This window comes from Lissotriton helveticus, chromosome 6 (genome assembly GCF_964261635.1).
Source record: "Lissotriton helveticus chromosome 6, aLisHel1.1, whole genome shotgun sequence".
NCBI lineage: Eukaryota > Metazoa > Chordata > Amphibia > Caudata > Salamandridae > Lissotriton > Lissotriton helveticus.
Genome location: NC_136067.1, coordinates 372091878 through 372112003, shown reverse-complemented (window position 1 = coordinate 372112003; position 20126 = coordinate 372091878). Strand labels below are relative to the sequence as shown.

Sequence of the window (20126 nt, the reverse complement as noted above, 5' to 3'; positions counted from 1 at the left end):
TGGCACGCAGGTGCGTAACCCAGGCTCGTCCGCCCCACCAGCTCAAGGGAGCTTGAATACAAAAGAAAGTCCAATTGGTCGCACACTGCTTCTCCTATCATCGTGTTGCCCCAAATCATTGTGGTCCATGAAGTAAGCATCAGCGGGTGCGCCTCTGCCAGGGTATTGAGCAAAAAATCACTGTCGTGTTGGCCATCCCTGGACACGTGTTTCGAGGTTGTTACCTCTCGTCAGCAGGGAATAGGCATATATGTAGGGGTGCTGCGTAGGCTGCCAAAAAATATCCTCCGGTCCGGTACCACTCGTGGCACGCAGGTGCGTAACCCGGGCTCGTCAGCCCCACCAGCTCAAGGGAGCTTGAATACAAAAGAAAGTCCAATTGGTCGCACACTGCTTCTCCTATCAGCGTGTTGCCCCAAATCATTGTATTCCATGAAGTAAGCATCAGCGGGTGCGCCTCTGCCAGGGTATTGAGCAAAAAATCACTGTCGCATTGGCCATTCCTGGACACGTGTTTCGAGGTTGTTACCTCTTGTCCGCAGGGAATAGGCATATATGTAGGGGTGCTGCGTAGGCTGCCAAAAAATATCCTCAGGTCCGGTACCACTCGTGGCAAGCAGGTGTGTAACCCGGGCTCGTCAGCCCCACCTGCTCAAGGGAGCTTGAATACAAAAGAAAGTCCAATTGGTCGCACACTGCTTCTCCTATCAGCGTGTTGCCCCAAATCATTGTGGTCCATGAAGTAAGCATCAGCGGGTGCGCCTCTGCCAGGGTATTGAGCAAAAAATCACTGTCGCGTTGGCCATCCCTGGACACTTGTTTCGAGGTTGTTACCTCTCGTCAGCAGGGAATAGGCATATATGTAGGGGTCCTGCGTAGGCTGGCAAAAAATATCCTCAGGTCCGGTACCACTCGTGGCACGCAGGTGCGTAACCCGGGCTCGTCAGCCCCACCAGCTCAAGGGAGCTTGAATACAAAAGAAAGTCCAAATGGTCGCACACTGCTTCTCCTATCAGCGTGTTGCCCCAAATCATTGTGGTCCATGAAATAAGCATCAGCGGGTGCGCCTCTGCCTGGGTATTGAGCAAAAAATCACTGTCGCGTTGGCCATCCCTGGACACGTGTTTCGAGGTTGTTACCTCTCGTCAGCAGGGAATAGGCATATATGTAGGGGTGCTGCGTAGGCTGCCAAAAAATATCCTCCGGTCCGGTACCACTCGTGGCACGCAGGTGTGTAACCCGGGCTCGTCAGCCCCACCAGCTCAAGGGAGCTTGAATACAAAAGAAAGTCAAAATGGTCGCACACTGCTTCTCCGATCAGCGTGTTGTCCCAAATCATTGTGGTCCATGAAGTAAGCATCAGCGGGTGCGCCTCTGCCAGGGTATTGAGCAAAAAATCACTGTCAAGTTGGCCATCCCTGGACACGTGTTTCGAGGTTGTTACCTCTCGTCAGCAGGGAATAGGCATATATGTAGGGGTGCTGCGTAGGCTGCCAAAAAATATCCTCAGGTCCGGTACCACTCGTGGCACGCAGGTGCGTAACCCGGGCTCGTCAGCCCCACCAGCTCAAGGGAGCTTGAATACAAAACAAAGTCCAATTGGTCGCACACTGCTTCTCCTATCAGCGTGTTGCCCCAAATCTTTGTGGTCCATGAAGTAAGCATCAGCGGTTGCGTCTCAGCCAGGGTTTTGAGCAAAAAATCACTGTCGCGTTGGCCATCCCTGGACACGTGTTGCGAGGTTGTTACCTCTCGTTAGCAGGGAATAGGCATATATGTAGGGGTGCTGTGTAGGCTGCCAAAAAATATCCTCAGATCCGGTACCACTCGTGGCATGCAGGTGCGTAACCCGGGCTCGTCAGCCCCACCAGCTCAAGGGAGCTTGAATACAAAAGAAAGTCCAATTGGTCGCACACTGCTTCTCCTATCAGCGAATTGCCCCAAATCATTGTGGTCCATGAAGTAAGCATCAGCGGGTGCGCCTCTGCCAGGGTATTGAGCAAAAAATCACTGTCGCGTTGGCCATCCCTGGACACGTGTTTTGAGGTTGTTACCTCTCGTCAGCAGGGAAAAGGCATATATGTAGGGGTGCTGCGTAGGCTGCCAAAAAATATCCTCAGGTCCGGTACCACTCGTGGCACGCAGGTGCGTAACCCGGGCTCGTCCGTCCCACCAGCTCAAGGGAGCTTGAATACAAAAGAAAGTCCAATTGGTCGCACACTGCTTCTCCTATCATCGTGTTGCCCCAAATCATTGTGGTCCATGAAGTAAGCATCAGCGGGTGCGCCTCTGCCAGGGTATTGAGCAAAAAATCACTGTCGCGTTGGCCATCCCTGGACACGTGTTTCGAGGTTGTTACCTCTCGTCAGCAGGGAATAGGCATATATGTAGGGGTGCTGCGTAGGCTGCAAAAAAATATCCTCAGGTCCGGTACCACTCGTGGCACGCAGGTGCTTAACCCGGGCTCGTCCGCCCCACCAGCTCAAGGGAGCTTGAATACAAAAGAAAGTCCAATTGGTCGCACACTGCTTCTCCTATCAGCGTGTTGCCCCAAATCATTGTGGTCCATAAAGTAAGCATCAGCGGGTGCGCCTCTGCCAGGGTATTGAGCAAAAAATCACTGTCGCGTTGGCCATCCCTGGACACGTGTTTCGAGGTTGTCACCTCTCGTCAGCAGGGAATAGGCATATATGTAGGGGTGCTGCGTAGGCTGCCAAAAAATATCCTCAGGTCCGGTACCACTCGTGGCACGCAGGTGCGTAACCGGGCTCGTCAGCCCCACCAGCTCAAGGGAGCTTGAATACAAAAGAAAGTCCAATTGGTCGCACACTGCTTCTCCTATCAGCGTGTTGCCCCAAATCATTGTGGTCCATGAGGTAAGCATCAGCGGGTGCGCCTCTGCCAGGGTATTGAGCAAAAAATCACTGTCGCGTTGGCCATCCCTGGACACGTGTTTCCAGGTTGTTACCTCTCGTCAGCAGGGAATAGGCATATATGTAGGGGTGCTGCGTAGGCTGCCAAAAAATATCCTCAGGTCCGGTACCACTCATGGCACGCAGGTGCGTAACCCGGGCTCGTCCGCCCCACCAGCTCAAGGGAGCTTGAATACAAAAGAAAGTCCAATTGGTCGCACACTGCTTCTCCTTTCAGCGTGTTGCCCCAAATCATTGTGGTCCATGAAGTAAGCATCAGCGGGTGCGCCTCTGCCAGGGTATTGAGCAAAAAATCACTGTCGCGTTGGCCATCCCTGGACACGTGTTTCGAGGTTGTTACCTCTCGTCAGCAGGGAATAGGCATATATGTAGGGGTGCTGCGTAGGCTGCCAAAAAATATCCTCAGGTCCGGTACCACTCGTGGCACGCAGGTGCGTAACCCGGGCTCGTCCGCCCCACCAGCTCAAGGGAGCTTGAATACAAAAGAAATTCCAATTGGTCACACACTGCTTCTCCTATCATCGTGTTGCCCCAAATCATTGTGGTCCATGAAGTAAGCATCAGCGGGTGCGCCTCTGCCAGGGTATTGAGCAAAAAATCACTGTCGCGTTGGCCATCCCTGGACAGGTGTTTCGAGGTTGTTACCTCTCGTCAGCAGGGAATAGGCATATATGTAGGGGTGCTGCGTAGGCTGCCAAAAAATATCCTCAGGTCCGGTACCACTCGTGGCACGCAGGTGCGTAACCCGGGCTCGTCAGCCCCACCAGCTCAAGGGAGCTTGAATACAAAAGAAAGTCCAAATGGTCGCACACTGCTTCTCCTATCAGCGTGTGGCCCCTAATCATTGTGGTCCATGAATTAAACATCAGCGGGTGCGCCTCTGCCAGGGTATTGAGCAAAAAATCACTGTCGCGTTGGCCATCCCTGGACACGTGTTTCGAGGTTGTTACCTCTCGTCAGCAGGGTATAGGCATATATGTAGGGGTGCTGCGTAGGCTGCCAAAAAATATCCTCAGGTCCGGTACCACTCGTGGCACGCAGGTGCGTAACCCGGGCTCGTCAGCCCCACCAGCTCAAGGGAGCTTGAATACAAAAGAAAGTCCAATAGGTCGCACACTGCTTCTCCTATCAGCGTGTTGCCCAAATCATTGTGGTCCATGAAGTAAGCATCAGCGGGTGCGCCTCTGCCAGGGTTTTGAGCAAAAAATCACTGTCGCGTTGGCCATCCCTGGACATGTGTTTCGAGGTTGTTACCTCTCATCAGCAGGGAATAGGCATATATGTAGGGGTGCTGCGTAGGCTGCCAAAAAATATCCTCAGGTCCGGTACCACTCGTGGCACGCAGGTGCGTAACCCGGGCTCGTCAGCCCCACCTGCTCAAGGGAGCTTGAATACAAAAGAAAGTCCAATTGGTCGCACACTGCTTCTCCTATCAGCGTGTTACCCCAAATCATTGTGGTCCATGAAGTAAGCATCAGCGGGTGCGCCTCTGCCAGGGTATTGAGCATAAAATCACTGTCGCGTTGGCCATCCCTGGACACTTGTTTCGAGGTTGTTACCTTTCGTCAGCAGGGAATAGGCATATATGTAGGGGTGCTGCGTAGGCTGCCAAAAAATATCCTCAGGTCCGGTACCACTCGTGGCACGCAGGTGCGTAACCCGGGCTCGTCAGCCCCACCAGCTAAAGGGAGCTTGAATCCAAATAAAGTCCAATTGGTCGCACACTGCTTCTCCTATCAGCGTGTTGCCCCAAATCATTGTGGTCCATGAAGTAAGCATCAGCGGGTGCGCCTCTGCCAGGGTATTGAGCAAAAAATCACTGTCACGTTGGCCATCCCTGGACACGTGTTTCGAGGTTGTTACCTCTCGTCAGCAGGGAATAGGCATATATGTAGGGGTGCTGCGTAGGCTGCCAAAAAATATCCTCAGGTCCGGTACCACTCGTGGCACGCAAGTGCGTAACCCGGGCTTGTCAGCCCCACCAGCTCAAGGGAGCTTGAATACAAAAGAAAGTCCAATTGGTCGCACACTGCTTCTCCTATCAGCGTGTTGCCCCAAATCATTGTGGTCCATGAAGTAAGCATCAGCGGTTGCGCCTCAGCCAGGGTTTTGAGCAAAAAATCACTGTCGCGTTGGCCATCCCTGGACACGTGTTTCGAGGTTGTTCCCTCTCGTCAGCAGGGAATAGGCTTATATGTAGGGGTGCTGCGTAGGCTGCCAAAAAATATCCTCAGGTCCGGTACCACTCGTGGCACGCAGGTGCTTAACCCGGGCTCGTCAGCCCCACCAGCTCAAGGGAGCTTGAATACAAAAGAAAGTCCAATTGGTCGCACACTGCTTCTCCTATCAGCGTGTTGCCCCAAATCATTGTGGTGCATGAAGTAAGCATCGGCGGGTGCGCCTCTGCCAGGGTATTGAGCAAAAAATCACTGTCGCGTTGGCCATCCCTGGACACGTGTTTCGAGGTTGTTACCTCTCGTCAGCAGGGAATAGGCATATATGTAGGGGTGCTGCGTAGGCTGCCAAAAAATATCCTCCGATCCGGTACCACTCGTGGCACGCAGGTGCGTAACCCGGGCTCGTCAGCCTCACCAGCTCAAGGGAGCTTGAATACAAAAGAAAGTCCAATTGGTCGCACACTGCTCCTCCTATCAGTGATTTTTTGCTCAAGACCCTGGCAGAGGCGCACCCGCTGATGCTTACTTCATGGACCACAATGCTTTGGGGCAACACTCTGATAGGACAAGCAGTGTGCGACCAATTGGACTTTCTTTTATATTCAAGCTCCCTTGAGCTGGTGGGGCTGACGAGCCCGGGTTACGCACCTGCGTGCCACGAGTGGTACCTGACCTGAGGATATTTTTTGGCAGCCTACGCAGCACCCCTACATATATGCCTATTCCCTGCTGACGAGAGGTAACAACCTCGAAACACGTGTCCAGGGATGGCCAACGCGACACTGATTTTTTGCTCAAGACCCTGGCAGAGGCGGACCCGCTGATGCTTACTTCATGGACCACAATGCTTTGGGGCAACACGCTGATAGGACAAGCAGTGTGCGACCAATTGGACTTTCTTTTATATTCAAGCTCCCTTGAGCTGGTGGGGCTGACGAGCCGGGTTACGCACCTGCGTGCCACGAGTGGTACCGGACCTGACGATATTTTTTGGCAGCCTACGCAGCACCCCTACATATATGCCTATTCCCTGCTGACGAGAGGTAACAACCTCGAAACACGTGTCCAGGGATGGCCAACGCGACAGTGATTTTTTGCTCAAGACCCTGGCAGACGCGCACCCGCTGATGCTTACTTCATGGACCACAATGCTTTGGGGCAACACGCTGATAGGACAAGCAGTGTGCGACCAATTGGACTTTCTTTTATATTCAAGCTCCCTTGAGCTGGTGGGGCTGACGAGCCCGGGTTACGCACCTGCGTGCCACGAGTGGTACCGGACCTGAGGATATTTTTTGGCAGCCTACGTAGCACCCCTACATATATGCCTATTTCCTGCTGACGAGAGGTAACAACCTCGAAACACGTGTCCAGGGATGGCCAACGGGACGGTGATTTTTTGCTCAAGACCCTGGCAGAGGCGCACCCGCTGATGCTTACTTCTTGGACCTCAATGCTTTGGGGCAACACGCTGATAGGACAAGCAGTGTGCGACCAATTGGACTTTCTTTTATATTCAAGCTCCCTTGAGCTGGTGGGGCTGACGAGCCCGGGTTACGCACCTGCGTGCCACGAGTGGTACTGGACCTGAGGATATTTTTTGGCAGCCTACGCAGCACCCCTACATATATGCCTATTCCCTGCTGATGAGAGGTAACAACCTCGAAACACGTGTCCAGGGATGGCCAACGCGACAGTGATTTTTTGCCCAAGACCCTGGCAGAGGCGCACCCGCTGATGCTTACTTCATGGACCACAATGCTTTGGGGCAACACGCTGATAGGACAAGCAGTGTGCGACCAATTGGACTTTCTTTCGCTTTTGTTTGTTTGTGTATCTCGCTGCCAAGAGGCTTAATGGAAATGAATGCTTTAAATTATCGCAGGGAAGGTGCATTTTAATGCTGGTCTGCATCAGAGGCCCGGGATTAAATTCCGCTGCTCTAACCATTTGTTTTTATCTGGCCAACCAGAGGGAAGAGCACGCGAGCTCAGAGGCCCGGGGATTGCATTCCGCTGCTTTAACCATTTGCTTTTATCTGGTTTTGTTATTGTTATTACAACTTGAGCAGTTCCATCTTACTATTCTTTGTCTTAGCCAAGCTCTATCTAGAGAACAACGAGCGGCTGCCAGGTCAAATATAGTAAATAAGTGACATGTAAATTAGGATTTGCACAGCTCAGTTTAAGATATTTCTGGCATCCCATGAATGCAAACACATGGTAACAACGGTGGGTTATGATAACATCCGGACTCCAGATCAAACAAAAGGTTTATTACGCCGGCCTGGACATCGAACTTAGGTACTTTTATGCTTTTCCTTCACTTTTATTGTGTCTCCTGTAAAAGAACAGGCAGGCATAGCACGACCCGCACCTATCACTCAGTGCAACAGCCAAAGAGCTTTCTGTGAACACCTGGTGCTCCTTGAGCTGTTGCTGATGCCCCCCGCACCCTGTATCAACGAAATTTGAGTTTTACACACCATTACCCCCGCGGCTTCGGCACGGAGTCTCATCTACCTGCTAGGTTAGCTTTCCATAAACTTTTATTCAAACTGTTATATGGAGAAACGTACTCACAGTCCCTCTCATCTTCCCCAACCCCTTTCCACCTGATTGAACGACAGTAAACAGTGCTTCACTGATTTCAATATCATTCCCTTGCATCCAACCACAGAGCTCCTCTCCCATAACGGTACAACTAAGCGGGCTTGTGCCCCACCGCCCCTGTCATCTCGGGTGTCGCACAATTCAGAATATTCCAGAATGTCCAACTACCTGAGTCTCTGTGGGCCGTGGAGCCAGTTAAAGATTTTAGTCAGGTAAGAAAGTAACATGCCACATTGTTTTCGAAAGGTATGCTCACGTCCCAGGGCCATTTTCTATTCCCAGGAGCCCAAAACACTGCCACCACGTATTCTCACACAGGAGAATTACTGTTGCCCACCTACTCAAAATCACATTTGGCTGCAAGCAGCATACATTACAAGGTTTTCCCACACAGAGTACACTACAGATAATATTCTGCTTCAGAGGGTCCTCCCAGCAAAATCACCTCCACTCAAGGGACCATCTTCGAGACAGTGTTTTTTTTTCACCCCGGACAGAAGCAATGTGTGGATATTACCATATAATATGGGTGAGGATTCTGTCGCTACCCGCAGCTCCAACCACTACTGGAGCCATCAAAAGCTTAGAGGCATAGAACAACAATCGCACAGAAGGGGCCCCTCACCTGATGCTTGGGCAGGGTATAACTGCAAATTTCAAAAAGCATCTGCATTGCAATAGGTCTCGCATTGACGCAGGTTTGAGCTCTTGACATTGAAGAACACAAGCCGCTCACCAAAGTCGGCACCTACTTTCACAGCAGCCGCAAAGCGGCCTGTCCGTATGCGTGTTCTCCTCCCATTTGGGAGGAGAACACGCATACGGACAGGCCGCTTTGCGGCTGCTGTTAAAGTAGGTGCGGACTTTGGTGAGCGGCTTGTGTTCTTCATTTTGGAAGACTTCTTCTACTAAAATTGAACTCTTCTTCATTGCTATGATGACATCTCATCTGTAATTAATTTTCTTGATGATTTATCTCGTCTTACAATAATTTTCCAGTGCTACTGCAGATGTGGAGCCTCCTGGCCCATGATCCTTGATGTCTTGCCCATGAATCTATTGCCCCTTCACCCCCCATCCTGATGAAGACCCCGTCCTAAGGCTTCAACTGTTGCCTACCATTTTATTGTGGGGTCGAAACATCGACTATGTTTCTATCCAATCAACGGCTGGTGCCAATAATGACTGTAATATATGTAGCAGCGCTGTGAGCACGTTGACACATGAAATACTAAGAACATCTGTCTTCTGATATAACTGGCTCACGACGTGAAGCCAGGGTGAATACTGTATTGTTTGATAAGTGATTGAGCTTTTGGCATATTTAAACTGTACTAAGTTGCACTATCATTTATCCTCGCTTTGCACTACCTTCCCTTTTCTCCAACCTCTCGGGGCACACTTTACTTTTATGGTGACTGAATACCTTTGCTGTTTTAAAATTTGTTTGGAAATTGCTGCTTCCCTTTCACACTGTGATTAAAACAAGTGTGACCAAGATTTTTCACCATTATTGTTTTCTATCTTTTGTATATATATATATTTTGTTTGATTGCCTGTGTGTACACTGGGACCCCCTTATATATGTATAGTCTAAACACCCAGGTCCCAGTGACTATAGTGGGTTAACCCTTCGTTCTATACCTTTATATGACCTTGGCTTATAGAGCTTTTTGTTATATTGTTCAAGGCATTTTGTGCATTTTCACTTCCCGTTTTGGTACTTGAATCATTTCCCAGTGTTTTTTGTATATTTTTTCATTAGGACACAATAGAGGTTGAGCTCTGCCAAAAATGTTTCCAACTGGGGCCTGTGAACGTGATTGTGACAACGTTGAAGTCAATGGTGGTTGGCTTCCAGGTCTCATGCCATCACTGGGATTAAGAGTTTTTGTCTTTTGCCTGCCTCTAGTTTGTTAAAACAAATGAAAAGGTAGCTTTTATTTTTGAAATGCATCCTGTTTTCTTTTATGGAAAACGGGCTGCATTAAAAAATAGCTTTATTTAAAAATCAATTGCGGACATGGTCCAATGGGTAGCAAAGTGAGAACAACCATAGGAATGTATGAGGTAGGTCTATTTGCGACCACTGGGAATTGCAAAACGTGTCTAAGCCTAAGGATGAGATTTCCTAATTGCGAACCAAAAAAATTTGCAATTGGGAAATCGCAAACTGACTTTTTTTGTACATCAGGCCCTCAGTTCATAAACACAAACTGGCAAAAGACAAGGATATAGAAATAACGTATAAGCACAATGTGCACAATAAAACTACACGCACAGTGGCATGTATGTAAGAGGTCAAAAATATACTCCACATCAAGACAATCTATCATGGAGACCCCATTTTCATCTATAACACTTTTGTACATGCAAGTCAAGTGACATTCTTTAAAGAGTGTATATATGTTTTAAACATGGCACCAGGAGAGTACCTTAACTCTGTCTTGAGAGGTCATACTTGCCACAGCAAAAAAACTCAAAATAACCTGAACCAGTAAGGGGGGCGTGGCTTGCGCGCCGCTATGTGATGGCGGGTAGCGCTTGAGCTCCAGGGAGACGAAGACTGTCGGGACGATTTAAGGATCCCGTTTCCATGTGTCTCCTCTTCAGCTTGCAGCATGGGGTATCGGAAGGAGCAGTGAGTGCTCTCATGTGGATTTTCTCTGCGAATGACGTCCAGAACTGTCCTTTTTTTTTATTGTTATCCTCTGCACCAGCACTTCAGTGAGCGGCCGCCATTTTGTTTTTGCGATGGCGTCGCTCGTTTTTTTTGCATCAGAACCAGGTCTTCAAGCGCGATATGTTGAACAGCGGCTTTGAGGTGATATTTACTACTTTTTGCTATTGATGACCCTGTACAGTTGACTCTATCCATTACAGGCGCACTATTTGCTTGCTGTCTTCTATGCATCTCTGACTGCCGATTTTCACCTCATGCGTCTCGCTCTACTTGCTTGCCTGCCTTACCTGAGGGGTTAATGCTATGTAACCTGACTGCTAGGTTGCTTGCTATTTGGCAGCATTTAATTTTTTGCACTTTTGGGTCTTTCTGGCTTCCTTTTTTTACCTCAACTGCTCTTGTCCGCCATGTTGTGCGCTGTTATCCAGGACATAGTCTGCGCCTATAGAGCTACAGAGCTTCTGGTCAGTGGCAGTTGGTGAGCTCTAGCTTTTTTGTATAACTCTTATCCCTTGCTCATTTACCCTACGTCAAATTCTTTTTGAACTGCCTACTGTAGTCTATTCTTATGACGGACATCATCGGGCCTTCTCCTACTGCAAAGGATTCTTAAGGGACTTTAAAACGCTCTAAACAACAGTCCCCCTCTCCTGAATCCTCTCAGAAAGATACTAATTCCACTTTAGATGCTATTCTGGTGCACTTAAATACTGTCCATGATATTGCGCAGTCTACTAAAACTAACAGACTTACTACAAATTGCGGTGGCTGCTATCAGGAGTGACTTTAAAGCCTTATCTGTTAGGGTTACAAATACTGAATCTCGTATTAGTATGGTAGAGGATACTTCGCACCAACAGTCGAGGTCTCTTCTTCAGATGGAACGTTCGATGGCGGCGTTGCGCAGAGACCTTACGGAGCAGGAAGATCGTAATCGGAGGTCTAATCTGCGTATTTTTGGTCTTCCTGAAGATGCAGAACAGTTTTAATTTCCTCTCCAAATGGATACCTTCTACTCTACAAATCTCCTTTCAGAGAGACTTTGAAATTGAGAGAGCTCATCGAGTTTCTGCGTTTATACCTAAAAACTCCACTTATCCGAGAGCAGTAATCCTCAAACCGCTGCGTCATCAGCATTCAGAACAGATTTTGGCTCACATGAGGAAAGTTAAATCGATATCTTGGGACGGCCACCGGATTACTATCTCCCAGGATTTTGCCAGAGACACTGTAATTCGGAGAAAAGGATTTCTCAACCTGCGAAAACGTCTCTTGAACATGCATATTCCTTTTTCCTTTGCTGGTCCATCCAAGTTTCGTATAACTTTCCAAGGTCGCCATCGGATTTTCGATGAACCTGCTGATCTTTCCTCTTTTTTCGATAACCAACTGGAATCACAGATGGACTCTGCTCCGAATCCTGGATCTTCTGGGACTTGAGTTTTTCTCTTTGTTGTTCCACGTGGTTTAGTGCGTCTTACTGTTCCACATCTGTCATTGCTCCTTCGCAGTTTATGTTGGTCGTTGTTTGCTATTCGTTCTCTGGATGTTTTGTCCCTACCTTGCCAGCTTTCTGTTGACTATTATTGTTCTTATTCTTTCTCCGTCTCAGATGGTTTCCTCTTCACCTCCTGGTTTTTCTAGGACTTGAATTTTTGTCTTTCTTGTTTCTCGTGGTTTCATGAGTCTTGCCGTTTCACATATGCCTTCGTTTTTTCATTCCGTATGCAGACTATTGGTTGCTACTCGTTCTTCACATGAGTTGCTGGTCACCTGTCTGTTTTACTTTCACTTGTTATTGGTATTTATCCACTTTTTCTGACATTTTTTTGTGGCCTTTTTGTCTTTCTTGCTTGTTCTCCCAGATGTGGGCGTTTTTTGGTTCTTCGCACATGCGTCTCACATCTTCTGTTACCTGTTTTCATATGTTGGTCACTGGTTGATATTCAGTTTCCAATTACTTTGTCTGTCTCGGGTCAGCTCTAGCTTGTCCTATTATTGATATTTATCTTCTTTCTCCCGGTATTTGTTTGTGGCCAGTTTGTCTTTCCTGATTATTCTCTTTGTGATGGACGATTTTTGGCACCGTCTTTATGTATCTCATATTTACTGATCTTTGTTTTAGGTTGTCCTTTTATTTTTCTTTACTTTTCTTATCTTACGTTAATGCATTTGGCTGTGTAATGCTCTTCTCTTTTCTTATGTAGGTTATGATGTTTGCTTTTGTTAAGCCGCTCGAGCCGTTGTGTCAGTTTTCCTCTTTATATTCATTCACTTGGTCTCTTTTTGTATATTTGCCTTTCTTGTACCTGTTTTGTGTCTCCCGGGCTAGTATTTCTTTTTAGCACGTGATGATATTCTGTCTATACTTTCGCTATGTGCTTTTCACCTTGTACTTTTGTTCCTAGTCATATCTAATATTGCTTCTTATTTTAGTTGCTTGATTTTATACTGTATATAGTTCTTGTCTTTTTGACCTCTATATATATATATACCATGTATTACTGCTTTTTATTATTTTTGGATAGTTTCTTGTTTTTACATCATCTTTTGCTTTCTAAATTCAGTTTTTTCTGGCTCTTTGTATTGCATTTATGGCTTATTTGCCGTTTAATTGTTGGCATATAGCTAAGATACTGTTATCTCAATTTAGCTTTTATTCAAGTGCTTATTATTGACTATGCCTCAGTTTCATATTGTTTTTTTCTGTCATTTGTTTTCGCTCATTGTTCGGATTTGTTTTTCCGGACCTCTTTTATATACCTTCCATTTTCCGATTTCCAGTTTGCTATTGGGTTCACTTTCTTGCTCTACGCTCATTGCTTGCTGTTTCCTTCTCTCCAGTTTGGGATCTATTGCTTTCTCTCCTGGTCTTTTTCCTGATGGTCTTTTGTTTCCCTCTCCATGTTCCCCCTGATGAGTCGGGTCTCCCATAGACCTACCCTGGCGGGTCTCTTCTTCTCTCTTCTTCCTTTCTTTTCTCTCCTTATCTTTTCTTCTCTCTCCCTCTCTTCTCCTCTTTCTTTTCTCTTTTTTCTCTTGGATCTCCTGGTGGCGTTTCTCTACTGTGTGTCCGATGGTAGTGTTTTATTTTTCCGTTCATCTGTCTCCCTTTTGTGGTGTCTTTTTTTTTTGTGCACTTATGCCTGGCTTAAATGTAGTTTCCCTTAACGTTAAGGGTTTGAATCATTCGGTTAAGAGGGCTAAAATTTTAGAATATTGCAAATCTTTGTCTTCGGATCTGGTCTTTTTGCAAGAGACGAAGTTATCCCATAAAGAGGCTTTGTGGTTGCGAAATGGCTGGGTTATGGATGTTGCATGTTCTGATGCTCTTGGTAAACGTAATGGTGTGATCACCCTCATTTCTAAAACTTCTGGCTTATCGATCCTTTCTTCTGACCATGACTCTGAAGGTCGTTGGATTTTATCTCGACTATCTGATGGTATTCATGATCTTTATGCTTTGAATATTTATGCTCCAAGTACTGATGATCCTCTTTTCTGGCAAAATATCAATTAATTACTCTCCCGAACGCCTCACAATGGTAATTTAATAGTTGGTGGTGACTTTAATTTACCGTTGGATCCTCTGCTGGATAGGAACTCTGCTTTTTCTTTTCGTCCTCCTAGAGCTCACAAACATTTATTACACATGTGTTCTTCCGCTAATCTTCATGATGTCTGGCGTCTTCATAACCCTATTGGCAGTGATTTTTCTTTCTTTTCCTCTCCTCATTCTAGTTTTTCTCGTATTGATTACCTCTTGGTTCATTCGTCTTTGCTACAATCTTCGTCTTCACCGTTCATTCATCCTATTCTTATCTCAGACCATGCGGCGGTTTCCCTCTCCCTCTCGGGGCTCGCCCCTAGGAAATCCTCCCCTTCGTGGAAGTTAAATACGGAGATTCTTTATGATGATGCTGCGATCAGTGCCTTGCAAACCGAAATTGAACAATTTTTTTCTGATAATGAAGGGTCCGTTGACTCTCCTGTGGTTTTGTGGCATGCCTTTAAATGTACTCTTCGCAGTTACATCATTAAAGTTATGGCTCGCAGGAATGCTGCCATTAAGAAGGAACTTTCTGATTTAGCGGACAATATTAAACGGAGTGAAATCCTCTTTCGTCAAACGAAAGATTCACAACTTTTACAATCTATTAAAAACCAAAATATTCATATAATGCCCTTGTCACTAAGCGGGCTCATATTGGTATTCAAGCACAAAAGTCTAAACGGTTGTTGTTAAAAAATCGTGCTGGTAAAGTATTAGCAGTCACATTGAAGTTCCAGGACTCTGGGTATAAGTTGGCTCAAATTTCGTCTATCTCTGATAGATCCGGCGTTCAAAAGTTTCAGACCAAGGAGATCCTTGCGGTCTTTCGTGATTTATATGATAATTTATATACTCCTACTAATCCTTCGTCCTTGGAGGCTTGTCAGGAGTTTTTAAGCACTATTCCTATTCACTCTGTTTCTGAGGAAGGTAGGGAGCAGTTAAGCGCCTCAATTACAACTGAGGAAATTACTCTTGCTATCAAGGCTACTCGTTCTGGCAAGGCTCCGGGACCTGATGGCTTTCCCATTCTTTTTTATAAAACTTTCCTCCCTTTCATGGTTCCTCGCCTCAAGACCCTTTTTGATGCATTCATTCAACATGGTGCGGTTTCCGGTTCAGCGGCGGATGCTACTATTGTAGTTATCCCTAAGGAGGGGAAGAATATCACGGACCCTAAAAACTTTCGTCCTATTTCCCTCCTTAATATGGAGGCGAAAATGTATGCCAAAATTCTGGCTAAACGTTTGGAGTCCTATATTCCTTCTTTAGTTCATCCCTCACAGACTGGGTTTGTCAAAGGTCGGCTTGCTAGAGACAATATTCGTACCTTTTGCCATATTTTGGGGGCAGCTAAACGATCCACGCTTCCTGCTGCAGCTTTTGCCCTTGACGCCGAGAAGGCTTTTGACAAGGTCTCTTGGCCTTTTTTACAAGCTGTTCTTCGTGCTCACAATCTTGGGGACTCCTTTATTAATATGGTGATGTCTCTTCATGCCCACCCTCGAGCGAATATTAGAGTGAATGGAGCTCCCTCTGAGTTTTTTAGTCTTCGTCAAGGTACTCGTCAGGGTTGCCCCCTGTCCCCGCTTTTGTTCTTACTTGCTATTGACCCGCTTCTGAGACTAATTGATCTTCATCCGGATATTAAGAGTTTTACGTTTGGCTCACAGTGCCTAAAATCAGCGGCATATGCAGATGATGTCCTTATCTTTTCTGAAGATATTGTTTCAGCTATTCCTGCGATCACAGATATGATTGCCCTTTTTTCTAAGGTCTCTGGGTATACTCTAAACAGAGATAAGACGGAGATGTTTCCTCTTAATGTTTATTGTTTTCCAGCCCATATGGGCTCAGCAGGTTTCAAATGACAGTCTAAACAGCTTAAATACTTAGGGGTCTGGTTTTGTAGTACTTTATCGGATACCGTGGCCTATAATGAGACTCAGACCTTAATTAAGGTCCGTCGCCTTTTAGAGACTTGGTCTCCTAAACACATTTCTTGGTGGGGCCGACTCCAAACCTTAAAAATGATGGTCACTCCTATTGTCAACTTTATCTCGTCTATGCTCCCGTTAAATCTCTCTTCTTCTTTTTTTCGTGAGATTGATTCCATCACTTCCTCATTTCTTTGGAATGACAAGAGAGCTCGTATTGCATATAAAGCATTGCGGAAATCCTACGATATGGGTGGCTGTAATTTTCCAGATTGGGGAAAGTATCAGACCGCTTTTTTAGCCTCTCAGGGAGCGTTGTGGTTTTCTTCACTCCCGGGCCATACCCCCTCTTGGATGTGCATCGAAGAGGCCCTCTCTTCTCCTCTTCCAGTCTCTTCATTTTTAACCACGTCTTCAGTATCTATTCTTTTTTCTCGTGCTATTATATTGGACACCATTGCAGCTGTTAAAGTGATCGATCGGAGATTGGCTACTCCGATTCATAAATCTAGGTGGTCGTCTTTATGGCGTAATCCCCGCATAAAGGTTCTTATTGACCCCCCACTCATTCAATATTGGTCTGCCAAAGGTGTCACATTGGTGCGGCATCTTTATAATTCCGACAATGACCCGTTACCTCTTTCTTCTTTAGCTCAGCAATTTTCACTCTCTAATTTGGATTTTTATACCTTTTTGAAAATTAAAGTCGCTCTTGCCAAAGTGCGTCTTATTCCTGATTCCCCTTTGGTTTCTTTATTATCTATGTGGCTCAAGTCTGGTCACATTGCTTCGCGCAGATATACATTTTTGTCTTCAACATCTTCAGACTCATACACTATCGCGCAGCAAAATGGTCCCGTCACTTTGGTACGGAGATAACGAACCACGTGTCGTCGGACACCTGGCAATTGATAGGTATGTTCTCTCGGCGCAATAAAATTGCGCCTTCTCTATTTCAATCCAAATTTTTTTCCATCAACCTCCTTCATTGGACGCCTAAGCGGCGTTGTTCTCTTCATTTAAAGGATGATGATTTATGTTGGAGTTGTGGCTTGGAGGTCGGTGATTATCCACATATGTTCTTTCATTGTTCACTTCTCCAGCCCTTTTGGGATCTTATTCATAAACATCTCATGTTAATCTTTCAAATTAGATTTCCTCTTTCTTTCCCTATGATCTTATTAGGACCCTGGGCTTCCCAGATACCTTTGCCGTTAGATACCTTGGATATGCAATTGTAGATCTTTTACTGACGGTGGCTGTCAAGGTGATTCGGCTGTCAAGGTGATTTTTATGGAGTGGAAGTCTTTTGCTTCTGTTTCTTACCGCACGTGGTGGGCAAGGGTTTCCTTCTTGAGAAGTGCACACACTTTTGTGGATAGGGCTCATCTCACTCCCACTATTTCTTTAAATGTTTTGAGAACTCTAGATACTTATATGGATTTGGCCTCACGGGGGTTGGTCGATCAATATTCCTTTGTGACGTCTGACTGATTGGTGTATGTAGTGGTTTGTTTTGTTGCGCCACCCAGTGAGATCCTTCCTTTTCCTTCTCTCTTCTTTCTTCTTCCTTCTTTCTTCTTTTCTGTCTTCTGTCATCTTTCCTTTTCTTTTTCTCCTTTTCTCCTTTATCTTTGTTTTCTTAATAATGATGCCACCCATGGGTTCTTATGATTCAATAGTGCCACTCTATTTCTTGATTGTCATTTTTGCTCTACGCAATTTATTGGCTATTATTGTTATCTTCCGATGAACTTGTGGATTATTCTTTATTCTTCATACTGGTATCATTATGAACTGTACCTAACTGTTTTTATCTTTTTAAAATCTTAATAAAATTATTGAACATAAAATAACCTGAACCAGTAATTTCCTCACAAAGAAGCCACAATAAAATGAGGTACTGTCAGTGTTGCATTCCTATGCTAAAGTGTTTTAAGTAGGAACGGTAACTCTCAATGATGGAATCTTGCAATGTGAAGCAAACATAAACGTCAGCTCAGTTTTACTTCACTTAATCTTTCACAGTATTGAAGCACTTGGAGGAGGGGAACATACCATTGTTAGTTATTGTTTACCCTAGTTCAGGATAACTTGATTAAGTCATAGAGGGTCAACCAAAGGAAAGTGCTAATGCACATAGGAATGGATCAAGACACTGATTCATACAGAAATATATTGAACCTCGTTAAGTGTTCAATCATAAACTCAGGAATTTTAAGCACAGTGCTGTGTAGCATTTAGACAAAAACCTTGCAAATTGTGATTTACGGATATATGTCTTTTTTGTTCTTTTTAGGGCGCACTAGATAATTCTCTTCAGAGGGGCCCCACCTCTTATCCAAGTAACCTCATGACTGGAATATTACAAACTTGTTCGTGGTGATGTGTCTGTCACACTGCTGGTGTATCGTCCATCAAACCTACTGAAGGTAAAAGTTTGTATGTTTTTCTTATGTTTGACCATCTACACAATCGCTTGTCACCAAATGGTGTCCCGGGCTGCTTATGCCCTAAACAGTTGACGTTACCCTGTGTAGACACTTCTAAATATGCTCTGGTTGCATATATTTGTAAATTGTCCTGCTTTTTTGTCTGCAGGACTCATGATTTAACAGGATACTATGTTAACATTAGTAATAATTAATACTTGATTCAAGTGGCCCTTGTACAAAGTATTGATTCCTAAATGGCTAATCGGATGTTCCGTGTATGTCAGATATCTGGCTCCATATTTGCATCTCTCAATGTAATGGATAGTTCAAGAGACTACGAAATCCCTGGGGCGTGGTACTTCGCACATCGCCATGTAAATGTTCATTGTTGTGATATGACTAAGTAGCTGCATGCAATACTATGTAGTGTGAGCCCTCTAGCACAAGCCATGCTTGTCCTTCATTTACTACTGACTCGTTAGAATTCAGTATGCCTTTACACCGATGAATACTGCCAACACTGGTTACTACTGCCAATAATGCCACCTGGCTAGAAACAGACACCTACATGTATTTATTGCGCAACCCCTACTTATGCTAAGTATTAATTTCGTGAGGGGCACAGTGCTCATGTGTCGATTTAGACAAATGTTTTGAGGCTGCCTGCATGCAGCATTAAGAAGTCTTGTCCATGTGTATGTCTAGTCTGATCATTGGTGCTGGCCTGTTGCCTGTGTAATGTATTCTGCTGGGAGCAGGCTTTCCCTCTCACTCTTATCATCTGGACTCACTGTTCTGGCGTCTTTCAGGATCCTCGTGGAGGTGGCTACCTATCCACACGCTCTGAGATCTTTCTGTAGGTACCTACACTCCCTTCGGCATAATGTCTGGTAAAGAGAGACGTGACCAGGTTTAAACAATTTGTGCTGCAGTTCGTGCAGCGTATTTGCTGTACTGTGCGGCAGGCCCGGTTCTAGAGGGTGGGCCAGGCCCACCCAAGGAATACTCTGGCCCACCCAAGGAATACCCAGGCCCACCCAAGGAATACCCTGGCCCATATTAGGCCATTTTGACTTGAAAAACGAGCATTTTTCATTGTAATGCCTCACAGTGGCGTGCAGCTCTATTGGACTCTGCCTCATTGTTTATTTAATTATTAACACAATTAACATGTACTAGTTTCAGGCCCGGGGACAGGTGTGAAATCAGCAGGGATAGTAGCTGCTATGATACCCTTGATTTCTTCGCCCCCATATAGGAAAAGAGCTTCAGGCCAGAATCAAATCGGAAAAATTGTACTTTATGGATCTTAAGATACTGAAAAGGAAATGTAAAATCCTCGAGCATAAATGGAGGATGTCTAAAACAAACATAGACAGACAGTCGTATAAGGCTGAAATGAAAAGCTACAACATTGCAATTAAGAATGCAAAAAAGACCTATTTTTCCAATCGGGTGGCTATGAATAGCAGCTCATCCAAAGAACTATAGAAGATAGTTAAAGAGCTTGTAACCCATTTGGTTTGTCGCACACCTTGACTCCGTCGCGTGAGAGTTGTGAGCCGATCAGCAGGTTTTTTTGTGGAGAAGGTGAAGGGATCTATGCCTCCTTTCATGTACACCTGACGGTTTTAGACAGGAATTTTTTAATCCTAATCCAGATACACTAGTCCATCTTGACAGTGTCGTCCCATTCACCGAACAAGAGTTGGTAAAAACCATGATGGAAGTCAAATCAGGATCCCGCTAGACCCCTGTCCCCACTATATCTTCTCTCGGATTGCCTCAATCATTTG

At 45.7% G+C, this 20126-nt stretch overlaps 1 protein-coding gene across 7 annotated transcripts in view; it reads left to right on the top strand.

Annotated features, from left to right (window-relative positions):
* The window catches only part of HPCAL1 (hippocalcin like 1), a 1733702-nt gene that overhangs the window by 348388 nt on the left and 1365188 nt on the right, over positions 1 to 20126 (top strand). For all 7 annotated transcript variants that reach the window (XM_078647808.1, XM_078647811.1, XM_078647806.1 and 4 more), the window contains exon 2: positions 18195 to 18327. The gene's annotated coding sequence lies outside the window, so the exon portion shown is untranslated. The remainder of the gene's footprint in view (positions 1 to 18194; positions 18328 to 20126) is intronic.